Raw genomic sequence first — 14,591 nt, 5'->3', positions numbered from 1 at the left:
TTTTCCTTTTTGTTTTGTTTTGCTGAAATTTCACAATAAAAATAATTTTAAAATCTGAAATAGGCACGATTGGTTTTAAATCTGTGTGTGTGTGTGTGTGTGTGTTTTCAATGTAAGTGTGTTCGTACACATGTGTTAGTACTAACAGTTTGCATTGTGTATCACAGGGTTAAGAGGGCTTACAAACTAAAATGATGCCTACAGTCCTTGCCTGCCTTTGCTTTATTATTTTAATGTCCATTAGGATAGTGGCAAGCTGTTCTTAATAATGATAAATGGTGGTGCCTTAAATGTGATTAATGAACTGTAGGGTTAATGTAGGCTTTTGACTGACTGAGATTGTCAGGCGAAATTACGGGAAACACCCATCATATCTCCACATCCTTGTCAGCCTCAACATTTTAAGCAGAACATATTTGGGATGCTAATAAAATAATTGGGCTCATTAATATTTCACAATTTCTTTGAGACTGCGCACTATTTCTTCCCCTGGTCATCTTCACAATGGGCCATTAGTTCCAAAACTCTCATTAACATGTACAGCCTCAAGTGCCCTCAGTTCTCACCCCCCCCCCAAAGTTTAATTAATCTGGAGAACTGCAAGACCTGGGTGCACAGGTTATCCCTCGCTTTCCCCGGTCTCCACTTTCCTTCCTCCAAACTGGAAATGAGAATGCATTTATTTTTAATGTACAGGTAAGATGAAAGAAAACGTGCTAGAGCTCAGAAACCGCAACTATTCCATCTAATTAACTTCACCTGAATTTTCAAAGGAAAGGGGGGGGGGAGAAAAGATCCGAAAATAATTTCAATCTGCTTTCTTCCCCCTACTTTTAGTCATCTTGCTTTTGATGCACTATTAATATAGAGGTAGCAAGGATGATTCTTTAAATTCTGCTCCCCAAATATATCATCAAAGAGCATTGCTGAACTCATTTTCAGACAATGCATGACATATATCCTGGTTGCTATTTCCCCTCTTTCATTCACATTCATTTAGCAGATAATTAAATTTTTCTATGACTGCAGTGCAATTAATTCTCCACTCACTTTAAGGATACATGCAAGGAATCCTTGCTCTTAGCATGGGCTACTTTGCCTGAAGCTGCACCATCAACACAGCTTCAGAAGAACACAGGAAAAACAAGAGATAGGCAGCAATCTCTTTGTACATTCTTTTTGCTGTTATCACAGGCTAAATCCTCAAGTTCATTTCTAGTGTGAAAAAAGGCTACAAGGAGCATATATATAGTTCTCCTGAATGCCCTCCCTTTGTCCCCAATATGGTACATTTAAATTTTACCATTTGTTCAAATGGTCAGTTCAGACATGCATGGAATCAGCTTATTTCTCTTCACTTGCATCTGAATGTGTGAATAGTAGGGTGACTATATGACCGGATTTGTCCGGGTTTCTGGTGGCAAATCCGGGAGGGGAAATCCGGATTCCCCCCCCCCCCCAAAGAGCAGCTCTAATGGGAATTAACGAAAATGCTTATAACTCCGTCATTTTTTAAGATAAAGACATGAAACTTGGCACAATGGTAGCTCTTAGGAAGGGCTTTAGTCATACCAAATTTGAAACAGATCCGTTCATCCATTGATTTTTTAGGATTTTTTTAAAAATTGAGGTTTTAAAATTATTATTTTTAAAATCGTCATTTTTAAAGTTAAAGAGATGAAACGTTGTACCATGATAGGATTGAGGTAGAGCTTTAGCCACACCAAATTTGAAACGGATCTGTTCATCCATTGATTTTTAGGAATTTTTTAAAAGACTAAAATAGACTGAATAGTCTATTTAAAAGACTGAATAGACTAAACTGAAATCTTGGAGCAAGAGGAAGTGGGAAGAGGTGTGTACATGACGTTAAATCTCTAATGGCTCATTCTTACAAGCAAATCATCACTTGAACTTACATCAGTTAGTTCAGGGATAGGCAGAAAGTAGATCACTAGGTGATTTGGACAAGGGATGTGCGCTGTTTTGATTCCAAATCTGAATCCCAAACTGAAGCAGGGCAATTCAGACTGAAAAGAGCCCTTTATAGCCACTGGTGTGCAAAACATTAGATCAGCATAAATATAGAGCCCCATCTTCCTTAAAAATGGTGGCTTGCATGGAGGATGGGTGGCTGCTAGGTACAACCAGGTCCAGTAAGTCCTAGCCATTTGTGTGGCTCAGCGCCCGGGGCAGCAATTCACCCAGTTTTGGGGGTGAGCAGGGTTGGGGGAGTCCGACAGACTCCTGTTTGGCCTTGCGCCTGGTTTTCCTGGGCTCCTGCCAAGCAGCTGGTCATCTCCTGATGTGCAGGTGCTCAGCAGTTATCAGAAAACCACAATATCTGAGCCTCTTCAGATGTCCAGATTTCACTTCAAATCCGGATCCAAAGTGGGTCAGACCGAGTCCAAAGTGAGTTGATGCAAATTGGGGCTGATTTGAAAACTCCAAGTCGGCCTCAGAAGTGTGTTGAGGGGTTCTTGCACAGCTCTAGTTTGAACTTCAAGTCCCTGCATTCGTGACAGGGACTTCTGGAAGTAGAAGTCCAAACTATCTGGAGATCTGCCTTCTGCTCTCCTCTAAATTAGATGTTGTATATGCATGAATAAACTGGCATTTATTTTCAAGTAGCAATGGTTGAACCCACCCAAAGCTTGAAGCATAATGTGATCATCAATTGTGAACATCATTTGCAATTTATTGGAGGAGAAGGCTCATAGGTTGTTCTAAACTGGCTTGCATGCACAAGCATGTTCTCTCACTGGGTTTTTATTAATTCTTGAATGGGGAGCAGTATATAAATATTGTAAATAAATAATGCATTTAACTAATTTGTAGCGATAGGGAAATTTAGAGACTGGGCGGTAATGACACTAAAGCATCTATTCTGAGCCATGATGGACTGAACGTCTGACATTTTGGGTGCCACCAGGAGAGTTATCTCCTTAACTGATCAGGCTGGTAGAGGATCAAGCAGTCTCTTAAGTATTCTGGTCCTGAGTAGTTTAGGTGAGGAAGCTGGCTTATTGACCAGGCATCTTTGTAAAGCATTCATTGGTCAGCATGGCATTGGTTGGTGAGTTCTTCACAAGACTTTGATTCCTAAATGGTAAAATATTTTTGTTTTCACAACAGCTGAATTCACATGACTTGCTTTTGTAAAGGCCACTTTACATGATGCATGCACACCCTGCTCTGAGTAGCCACAGTACTATTTTCGTAAATTACACACCTCCATTTTTTTTAAAGTTCAAGTCAATTTCAGTAATGAACAAACTTAAGTCAACCATTAACACAGCAGCTACCTTCTCATGCACCTAGCCTGAAGAATAAAGATCACACAGGCACAAAATAAACATAGAAGTGTAACATATTTTCAGGTCATCACTAATTTCAAGTAAATGAATTTACATTTCAGAATGAATTTAGATGATCATTTCTGGTGGGAATAAAACGTTGCCATTTTCCCTGCCATTTTCTCCTGGGGAAGATTTCTTATGATTATGGCTCAGATTCAAGTTTCACTCTGTCCTGAAGACTGATGAAAAGCAAGCAAGCAAGCAAACCACAACCATGAAGCAGTTTATTATAATGTGAATCACAAGACAATTTCACCATAAGAGAAAGAGAGGGGGACATTACCAAATAATAAATTATTCACATAAATTATTATATAAATTGACCTTTGTAGGAAGGGGTACTCAAGCATATGGGGAAAACATGGCCCTTTGGTATTCTCCCTGAAGGAAAAAGATTCTGCTTAGTTAAGAGCAAGAATTAAATCCATGTTTCTGAGAAATAAATGCCTGCTCCTTCCTTCAGAATCTTGTACAGCATTATTGTAATTCAGTTTGCCCTGGCCTACATAGATCATTGTCACAAAGGCCTCCTTGGGCTGGAAATTCCATTCAGAGTTGTAAATGGAATTGTTTGGGGAATTTTTAAAAATGAGATCAGTCAATCAACAAATGCCGTGGAAAGGAATAGTGTTGAAAGTCGTATGCTCACCGTCTATCTTGGCCTGCTAAATAAAGTTTGGATTCTCTGTAACCCAACAAGTATTTATGGGTCTGGTGAAATTAAGCACTAGTTAACAGAACAGGAAACAAAGCTCCGCACACTTTGGCTGTTGGCTTTGAAGTTATGACCCTCATCTCATTTGACTCTATACAGGTAGAATATTTATAAATATTCAGTTATTATTGATAAACTAAACAGGTGATCATGAGGAAATAGCAATATTATATTCTAGAAATAACAATAAATCCATAGCAAAGAAGTGCTTCTCTGTTACTTGTATCCATGTTCAGATATTCTTTTAATCCAATGATTTCTGCTTACAAATGAGCAGATAGATATCTTAGAATGAACTGGTATGACTGTAAGGACCACAGATGCTAGACCAAATATAGTTATCCATTTCAGCTATCTACCTTTATCAAACTTAGAGAGGCAGGAAGTGAGGTAAGAAACACTCAGGAATCAGCAAATAGTAGAAAGCTTCTAGAGTAGAGTAGATATCTTTGAGATTCATTTAACAATATTAAGAGTGAAACTACTGGCTGATTCTCACTTTATATGTTTTACTTGGGAACATGCATGAGACTCCCTGGGTTAATTAATGATACTCCCTGGGTTAATTAGCAGTGGGACAGGTGATATGGATTTCCTGCATTATAACTTAAGTAGGGTGACCATATGAAAAGGAGGACAGGGCTCCTGTATCTTTAACAGCTGTATTGAAAAGGGAATTTCAGCAGGTGTCATTTGTATATATGGAGAACCTGGTGAAATTTTCTCTTCATCACAACAGTTTAGGCTGCAGGAGCCCAATTAAATCTGGTCACTCTAGTATAGCTCTGCAGCTTTAACTGTTGTGATGAAGAGGGAATTTCACCAGGTTCTCCATATATACAAATGACACCTGCTGAAATTCCCTGTTCCATGCAACCGTTAACGTTACAGGAGTCCTGTCCTCCTTTTCAGTCACCCTAACTTAGGCCTATGCATATTTACTAGGAAACAAGTCCCAGTGTGTTCAATACAGCTTACTTCCAGGTAAATAAGTGTTTGACTCCAGCCTTAGATACCAAAATGTCTTGTGCTATCTCTGATGACATCTGAAAACAATTTGGAAGAAATTCCTTCTATACATTAACTAGGGTGACCATATGAAAAGGAGGACAGGGCTCCTGTATCTTTAACAGGAGCCCTGTCCTCCTTTTCATATGGTCACCCTACATTAACTTTGTTTGGAATTAATATTCAATTAAACTGAATTTATAACCAGTATCATGACTGAGCAGGGATTTAAACTAGGGTCATTCTGATTGAATTCTCGCACAGTTTTTACTATACTGCAGTGGCTCTGAATTGCCCAGGTTGCTGTCTCCAAATCAGAATACATGTTCAAACCCAGAACAGTATAGGATGAGGATGATGTAGAACTCATCAGCACAGTAGAAGACACATCCCCTCGAGAATATACCATACATCAAACATTTAGTAGACTGTTTATCAACAGCTCAGCAACAACAGGAGGCACATAATTAGGCTGCAGTCTGTGAAATCTCAGCACCCTTCATAAGCATGTGCATGTGGTTAGTCCAACACCACTGAGAAACTATATTAATATCAATTAAGCAACCATAACAACTTTCTACTATATCTGCAGCAACAAAAAATTGGGATATGTTCTTATAAAGCAAATATGATGTTTGCATGCTATATGGATTCCAGGAAATTTTCAAAACTGGTGAAGCAAACTCTTATCTACCAAAACTCCTTTGATGCTGGGGAAGTGGTGGTCTTGTCTTTCAAATTGATGCAGCTGATCCTTTTAGCATTGAGGATATAAACTGTGAATATTCTGTCTTTCCTGTTTGCCTTAGCATTCACATAAAAGACAACTATTTCTGTTATTGTGCTCAAATTGCTCGTGCCACCTAAAGCAAACCAGAGATGATCTGCTATCGGACATGTATAATGATCTTTCGTAATTGTTTTTAAAACCTGTATGTGTTTAAGGTACAGATGATTCTGAGCACACCTGTGATTTCTAGAGAAGATGCCAAGGCTAATTCACACAAATAGGATGCCAGCTGGTAAAGCTTCTGGAGTGTACCACTTCATATCTCAGGTGGGGGGGGATACATAAGTGAACACACCTGCATCTCACATAAAATTCATACACACACGGAAAACAAGCAGTCAAAGAGAAGGCTTCGAGCCCAGCCATTTTCCTGATAGGATACGGTTTTTCCATGGAAAGCACACAGTCTCCCACCTGCAGCCTAAAGTGATGCAGTCCTGTGCTCCTTTTGTCACTTTAGTGTTGTTACTGTTGTTAGTGTGTATTGGACAGTATCATTTTCCAAGTGTGTAATACAACTAATCATCTGAAAGGGGACTCTGAACGAATGATGGTATGTATGGAAACCATTGGGCATACCTTCAGTTTCAGTTTCTTTTAAAATCTATTTTGAAGTGTTTTGTTCTGTTTTTATTTTAATCTTGTACACCACTCTGAAATTTTCAATGGGGAGTGATATATAAATATTGTAAATAAATAAATCAGAAAATAGTAACAGTAAATCTCTAGCCAGCTTCAGGTTGTCTGTCAGTGGATCCCTGGGATACTTAAGGTTCTGCTTATGACAACTATTTCCAGGTTTTAGAGAGGAGGAGGGAGGAAATACACAGCGCGTACAAGCCATTAGAAATGTCTGCTGTACACACTTGCAATGAATGGAAACTACATGAAAGCAATTTTGCTCTTGGCTACCTCTATTAATTTCAAAAAGAACCTTGCAGGAGAAAGTCCTGATGGATTGTGCTCTTTACTATGATTATTGCAAGACTGTTTTGTCAAGGAGATATTTGTAATGAAAACGAAAGCTATTTGCTGTGTAAAGAAAGGGTGTCTTGTTTTAGAAGTGAATTATGTTGGTGAAATGGTCAAGGCGTCTTGTTGTGTTGAATAATTGTCAGCCATACCTTTGCTACCAAAGGATCAGTCACGCTTAAACCAAGCGGATTTATGGGTCACAGTAAGAACTTTTACTATGGTCAGCAAATGGGATATGGAGCTTTATCTACCTTAAGGCCACCAGTTTAAAGTAGTTACTTTTTCCAAGCCATTGGGTAAGTGTAAAAGGTATTCTCTCTGAATTGATTTTCATATTGTAGAACTACAATAGGATTTCATGGGATTTCCTTTCTAGTCAACTTCTAGGGGACGCCTGAGAGTTCTTTTGAATGTGGTGCTTACTACCCTACGTTTACAATAAGCATCGGTTCCTAGTACTTCTCCACACTGCTGGTTACCATCATTTGGTCAACCATTTGACACTGTGACATACAATCCTGATAATATCAGTGACATATATCTTTTAATTACACTTCCCATATTACTAGGGCTGTTCAGATGTGATGGCTGCAAATCATGGACTAATTAACCCAAGATTTGCCATGGTGCATGCTGGGCTCCTTCCACAGCCTTTTCTAATATTCAATCCCCCGATTAGGGTTGCTACATGACATCCAGGTTAATTGTAGGTTTTAACAAACCACAGTTAAACTACTAACTGTAGCTGATCTGTGGGCTTTTTAAACCATAGGAACCTATATGGATATCACATAGCTCAATATTCAAAATGGCCATGGAATGAACATGGTATGCACTGTGGCAGATAGTGGGTTAATTAACCCAAGGTCTGCTGTCATTATGGGTGAACCAGGTCATTGAAATCACTAAGGCTCAAACGCATGTTATCAGCATGACGTGGATGCAGCTTTCTTGTAGCTGGATCCTGTGCCATTCTATTGCTTGAGTGTCATGGCATAAACTGAGGATGACATTGACATTGGAGTTCTCCCTATGATGCATGCATTGTACACAATTCCTTACTTCAAATCTTACTAGAGAACACTGGATCCTTCCAAGAATGGGGAAATGAAAACCATCATTGGCACTAGTTAACTTATGAACAAGCACTAAGTCATTGCAAAGAGGTGGGCAGACCTAAGAAAAATGTCCTGCAAAGCATTTTGTGCTGCAACCATAGTATTTATGCATGGAACAAAATATACAGGAAACCAGTGGCATCTGTAGCCACCGGCAGCCTAAAGGTGGCACAATTGGTACTTTCACACCAGGCCACGCATTTGTCATTGGCTACACACACTTCCTGGCTTTTTCCTCAAGTGCCCACTAAACAGCTCACGATCAAAATGCAGCTCCACATTATTAAAGTTCAGATTTATGTCTGCATCAGTCTATCATGTCCCAAGCTAGCTGCCATATTAAATGGACAAACATGTCACTACAAGGCAGCAGATGAAGCCCCCAAACCTTCATCAACTTTGGTCCCAAAGCCTGATATTAGTTGTCCCTCACACCGCCGTTTGCTCAGTTCTTCACAGCTAATGGATTGACCATGTGTTCTCAAGAAGTTCTGCCTGGGGTTTGTTTATTGATTTATAACATTTCTATACTGCCCAATATTTGAAGCTCTCTGAGCAATTCACAGCAATTAAAACCGTAAAATAAAAGTCGATAAAATACAATATAAAAGGTTAAAGCTACAGTATAGAAATAAAAATTACAACCAAATGGAAGCTAGCAGCAGCGCAAGGATTTTAAATACAATACCACACATTAAACAGAAACTGAAAAACTAAAATGGCTGGGCAAATTAAAAGGCCTTCATCTGGTGCTGAAAGGATCACAATGTAGGCATGAATGTAGGCACAGGGACAGAGCAATAACCCCTCAGAACCACCTTTTGGAATCAGCCATGCAAATATAGGGTGACCATATGAAAAAGGAGGACAGGGCTCTTGTAACTTTAACAGTTGCATTGAAAGGGGAATTTCAGCAGGTGTCATTTGCATGCATGCAGCAGCTGGTGAAATTCCCTCTTCATCACAATAGCTAAAGCTGCAGGAGCCCTGCTCTCTTTTGTATCTAGTCACTCTAGTATAGCTCCTGCGGCTTTAACTGTTGTGATGAAGAGGGAATTTCACCAGGTGCTGCATGCACACAAATGACACCTGCTGAAATTCCCCTTTCAATACAGCTGTTAAAGATACAGGAGCCCTGTCCGCCTTTTGCAGTGGTCCTGCAAATAGGAGCAGAACCACTGCAGTATCTCCAGTTCCTCTCTGGGAAACTCATTCCATAACTAAGGTGCCATCTCACTTCCTTTAGTGGAGGCTCCCAGAGCAGGACTGCTGAAGCTGATCCTAGAGTCCAGGCAGGTGTATATGGGAAGAGATGATCCTTCAGGTAACCTGGCCCCAAGCCATTTAGGGCTTTGAATGTTAATACCAGCACTTTGAATCAGACTGGCAGCCAGTGCAGATGGAAAAGTACTGGCATAATATGGTCATGTTGGCCATTCCCTGTTAAGAATCTTGCTTCTCTGCTTTGGACCAGCTGAAGTTTCCAGAAAGTTATCAAAAGCAGCCCCACGTATAACACATTGCAGTAATCCTAACGAGAAGTTATCAGAGCATGAATAACTGTAGCTAGTCTCCCTCTGTCCAGATAAGGACATAGTTGGTATGTCAGCCTAAGTTGATAAAAGGTGCTCCATGCCACTAAGTCCACCTGTGCCTGTAGTGACAATTCTGGATCCAAGTGCAACCCCAATCTATGAACCTTATCCCTTAGTGGGAGAGCAACCCCTCCAAAACCGGTTGAACATCCCTTAACTGGGCAGATTAACCACTCGCTAGCAGTACCTCCGTCTTCTGGATTGAGTCTTAGGCCCTTTCTACACCTAAGGGTTATCCCAGGAAAATGGAGGGATCGTCCCTGCCTGCTCCCTAACCCTAAACCCTGTGTGGCATTTGGATGCACAGGAACGATCCAGGGGAAAAAGGCAGGTTTAGAAACGGCCTTAATTTATTGGCCCTCATCCAGTCCATTACTGCACATAGGCACTGGTTCGGAGCACATACTGCCTCACCTGGATTTAATGAATAAGAGAGAAAGAGCTGGGTGTCATCTACATATAGGTAACACCTCAGTCCATATTTCTGGATAACCTCCTCTTGTGGTTTCATGTATGTGTTGAACAGCTTGGAGGATATAATAGAGCCCTGTGGCACCCCATGGCATAACTGTGAAAGACAGAGCAATAATCCCTCAGCACTACCTTCTGGAATTGGCCATCCAAGCAGGCGTGGAACCACTGTAGTGCAGTATCTCCAACTCCCAGCCCAGATAGCATATCCAGAAGGGTACCATGTTGATGGTATCGAAAGCTGCTGAGAGGTCCAAGAGAATCAACAGGACACACTCCACTGTCCCTCTCCTGGCAAAAATATCCCACAGGGCAACCAAGACAATTTGCCTTCCAACACCAGGCCTGAACCCTGATTGAAATGGATCTAGATAATCCATTTCATTCAAGAGTGCCTGGAGTTGACCAGCAACCACCCACTCAAGTACCTTGCCTGGGAAGGGAATATTAGTACCCAGCCTATAGTTGTTCCTTCCTTTACTTCTGTTCCTTTATCCTAAGGGTTGTATGTGTGTACAGGGCCAGACTTAAGTCAAGATTACTCTCTATACAAGCTTTACCCCCCTGGAAACCCAACTTTTGGGGCCCATTTATATAATCAGTACCATCAAGTGGTAAAGTTCTTCCTTCGTTGCTGTAAGTGGGGAGATATTTCACTGCTCCCCATGGAGAAATTCTGTATGTAGAAAAATTGCATGTCCAAGATGGCTGAATTGGTCCTGACATGTTGTTTTCTATATGTGGGGAATGTGTTTTATTACTGATGGTATAAACTGGACGTAATTGTCATACTATAAAAGAACACTTGCCATAAAAATTGGACGGCATCACTGGGACACTAAGGTCCCAGTGGGTTAAAAGATGGCATCTTAAGCACTCTGATATCATTTGAGTGACTCAAATGCCATGATACATTTCTCCCTGCCTTTAAAGTTGTCCATCCAAGCCTGTTTAAGGCACTTTGGTAAAGCTATATACTGCATCGCCAGTATTTCTGCTGTGGTTAAATGGATTATTACTTCCTCTGGTGCTGATGCATGACTGCATGCAATTTAAAAATAAAAGAAACCTATCCTTTGATTTTAAAGGGGATACTTAATAAAGGCTTGTAAATTTTCCTTACGAAAGCTCTCACTTGATTTACTAGCAATCAATAAACCATCTTTCCAGAGAATCCAGCACATCAAAGCTTGTGGGGCCTTTGGCCCTCTTGACTGACAGGTAATCTAGCCTGAAAGATTATATTGATTCGTAAGCAGCTTTCTAGACACAACTTGCACACCTCATTGGTATGCAATGGTAAACATATTGCTTAGGATGTAAACATTAAAACGTATATATAGCAAAGCAGCTGGCAAAACAGGGATATAGTCTTTAATTTCTATTAAATGTTTCGGCTCCCACCGTCAGTAACAGCTGAAACAGAGCCACCCAGAGAAACCATTATAGAACGTTATTGCTGTGGATGGAATTCCAAGATTGCAAGAGAAGAACAGTACATGCTGTCATCCTCTGGGCCATTTGGAGTCTACGAGCATGTCTACACCATAGAGTGTAGAGGGAGGGAGTGGGGAGGATCGTAAGCTTACTGGCTTCCGGGATCCTCCCCAGCGTCTTGACGGCCGCACGATGTCCCAGAAGGACGTCGCGGCTGACTTTTTTTTTCAAAAGAGAGAGGCACAAAAGGTAACCCCCCCAAAAAAACCACCCCACCCCTGATGGGCATGGACTGCCCCTGTGCAGCTCCATGACCATTTTATGGTCCCCGCTACATGCGGGGATGTCTGGAGGACCTGGGAGCAGCAGCCACATGGCCTGCGCTCTGTGGGATGGTTCCAGGACTGCGGAAAAGTCAGATTTTCTGTGGTTTCCTTTATCCTGGGGAAAGTCCTTCGTCATCCCGGGTTGTCTCTGGGATCCTCTGTGGGTCATTTGGATGCACAGGGATGATCCAGGGACTACCCCGGGATATAGGGCTGATGTAGACATGCCCTATGTCCGGGTTCGGATGATCAGCAGAGGAAACAACTCAGTGTTGGTTGTTTCCTCCTCTCCTGCGCGTGCTGGTCACATGACAGGAATTACCTTAATTACCCATGCCATCTTCCAGGTTGGTGTGTTGTCTGAATCTGGCACGCAACATGGGCATAGTGCATTTTCACCCACCCTACAACCAATGGCTTGCATTAGGAGTTGTAGGGTGTTTTAAAAATGCTCTACTCCAGTGCTGTGAGTCATGTTCGGATGACATGGCCCATAGGATGACCATATGAAAAGGAGGACAGGGCTCCTGTATCTTTAACAATTGCATAGAAAAGGGAATTTCAGCAGGTGTCATCTGTATATATGGAGAACCTGGTAAAATTTCCTCTTCATCACAACAGTTAAAGCTGCAGGAGCTATACTAGAGTGACCAGATTTAAAAGAGGGCAGGGCACCTGAAGCTTTAACTGTTGTGATAAAGAGGAAATTTCACTAAGTTCTCCATATATACAAATGACACCTGCTGAAATTCCCTTTTCAATAGAACTGTTAAAGATACAGGAGCCCTGTCCTCCTTTTCATATGGACAACTAGACATGGCAACCCACAATATGGTAATTAGGGTAATCTTGCTCACCTGACTGGCATACACAGGGGTAGGGGAACAACCGACGCTTCATTGTTTCCCCTGCTGATCATCTGAGAGCATCATCAGACGAGCATTTTATAACACGCTTATTACTGGGCACTCACGGATTTCCGCTGGTCCCTCTCATGACGCTGCCCGCCTCCTGCGCGCCTCCCACTGGTTTCCTGCTCCTTCTGCCATTTTTTCGTAGTAAAATAGTCCAAACAAAATGTGACTCTTTTAAGTTATAATGAAATTGGTCGCCATTTCCTGCCATGTGCAGAGACGTTTTGCTATAAAACGCCCACTAGAGGGCACTGTTCCACTACACTGAGTGGGCCACATGGTTGCAGCTTGGAGGGAGTTGTGTGTGTGTGTTCCTCTTGAAAGGAATGCTCTGCCACCGCTTGAGGCTGCAATTCTGTGTCGCAGCCCCCCCTCCCCCCCACAGCATCCCCCACAATGCCTCTGGAAGGCTTCTCTGTCACAAAGTAGCTTCATTTTGGAGGCTGTGTGTGTGTTTGTGGAAGCAGACAGCTTCCCTATTCCCCAAAACCACTGAAATGTCCCTTCAACATCTGCTACCTGCAAATGGAAACGCAATACCTTTCCATTTCAGCCCAGCTTTAAAAACTCAAACATGCCAGCAAAGATTAGTTTCCAATTATAACTCACCAGAAAAAGAAAAAAAAAAGGGGGGGATGCATTTGCAAGCCAGCCAGCAAAATGGATTCCAACTCTGAGCCATTACTGTGCAATCAAGCAAACAACAAAGGCCTTATTATTTCCTAACTTTGCTTTCCGTCAAGATCTCCCCCCCCCCCCTGTTATTTAACAGCAAAAGTCTTGATTAAAAAAAATTCTTGCCCTTATGTACAGCGTGTGATGAAAGAGACAATTAAAGGAGAATTTTCATGCACAAAACGAAGCCCTGTTCTGACAGGGGCCATCAGAGGGCATTGCTAAAATGCTAATAAAGGCAAAAGTACAAGCTGCATCAGACCGTCTATATTAAAATATATTGAGATTCAGAAATAAGAAAGGAAAATAAAGGCATCTTCACTGCATTTGATAAATAAACTAATCTTTTTCTTTTTTACACACAGCTTTAGATAATTCATCATTTTTAAAGGCTGCAATCCTTTACTTACCTGGAAGTAAGCCCCATTGAATTCAATGGGACTTACTTCAGAGTAGTCATCTGTAGGATTGCACTACTACTAATGATGTTGAACAGTAATAAAATTTGGGAGAGTATGATTATGTAAAAACTTACGGCAGCAAGTCTAGCAAGCAAAGAAACCTAATTTTAAGAAAGATACTTATGGCAGTGGGACTGGGAACAGATCTCCAATTCCTTACTCTTGAGATCAGTACGCTGTCTCTGACATTGGATCAGGGAATCCCAATTATCCTACGGCCCTCGGAGCCATAGGATTGCTCTCTAAATGCATTGGCTTATTATTGTATTTATCACATTTTATAGGTGATTGTAAGCTGCTTTGAATGCTGTTTTTGGTAGAAAGGCAGGTTACAACTCAAATAATAAATAAATATTCATTCTTTCATTAGATCCTATTTAGAACGTTCTGCTGTAGCTGTTCCACAAGCATATTGGTGATAGGCCAAGAACTATAAAAAGTAATTGTATCTGTTACTCTTGTGATCTTGTTATATTACTATGTATGGTATTTTTTGTTGCCTTTTAAAACTTTATTTCAAAATTAAATTAAATTTCATGATTAAAAAAATGTAGAAGAACATGTAAAAAAAGCACAATCCATATATCAGAACCCAGCCAAGTATGACAAAATCTTTGCTGATCTTTTAACATTGCAACACTGGGCATAACTATAGAAAGCTGACAAAGTGACAACAAACTGAATGTAATATGAAACATTTCCAGGTTTTGGCAGGTAACATTAACCAGGCATGGCTTTAATCTCCAA

Source organism: Elgaria multicarinata, chromosome 2 (assembly GCF_023053635.1).
Source record: "Elgaria multicarinata webbii isolate HBS135686 ecotype San Diego chromosome 2, rElgMul1.1.pri, whole genome shotgun sequence".
NCBI classification, from domain to species: domain Eukaryota; kingdom Metazoa; phylum Chordata; class Lepidosauria; order Squamata; family Anguidae; genus Elgaria; species Elgaria multicarinata.
This window is presented reverse-complemented; position numbering follows the sequence as displayed.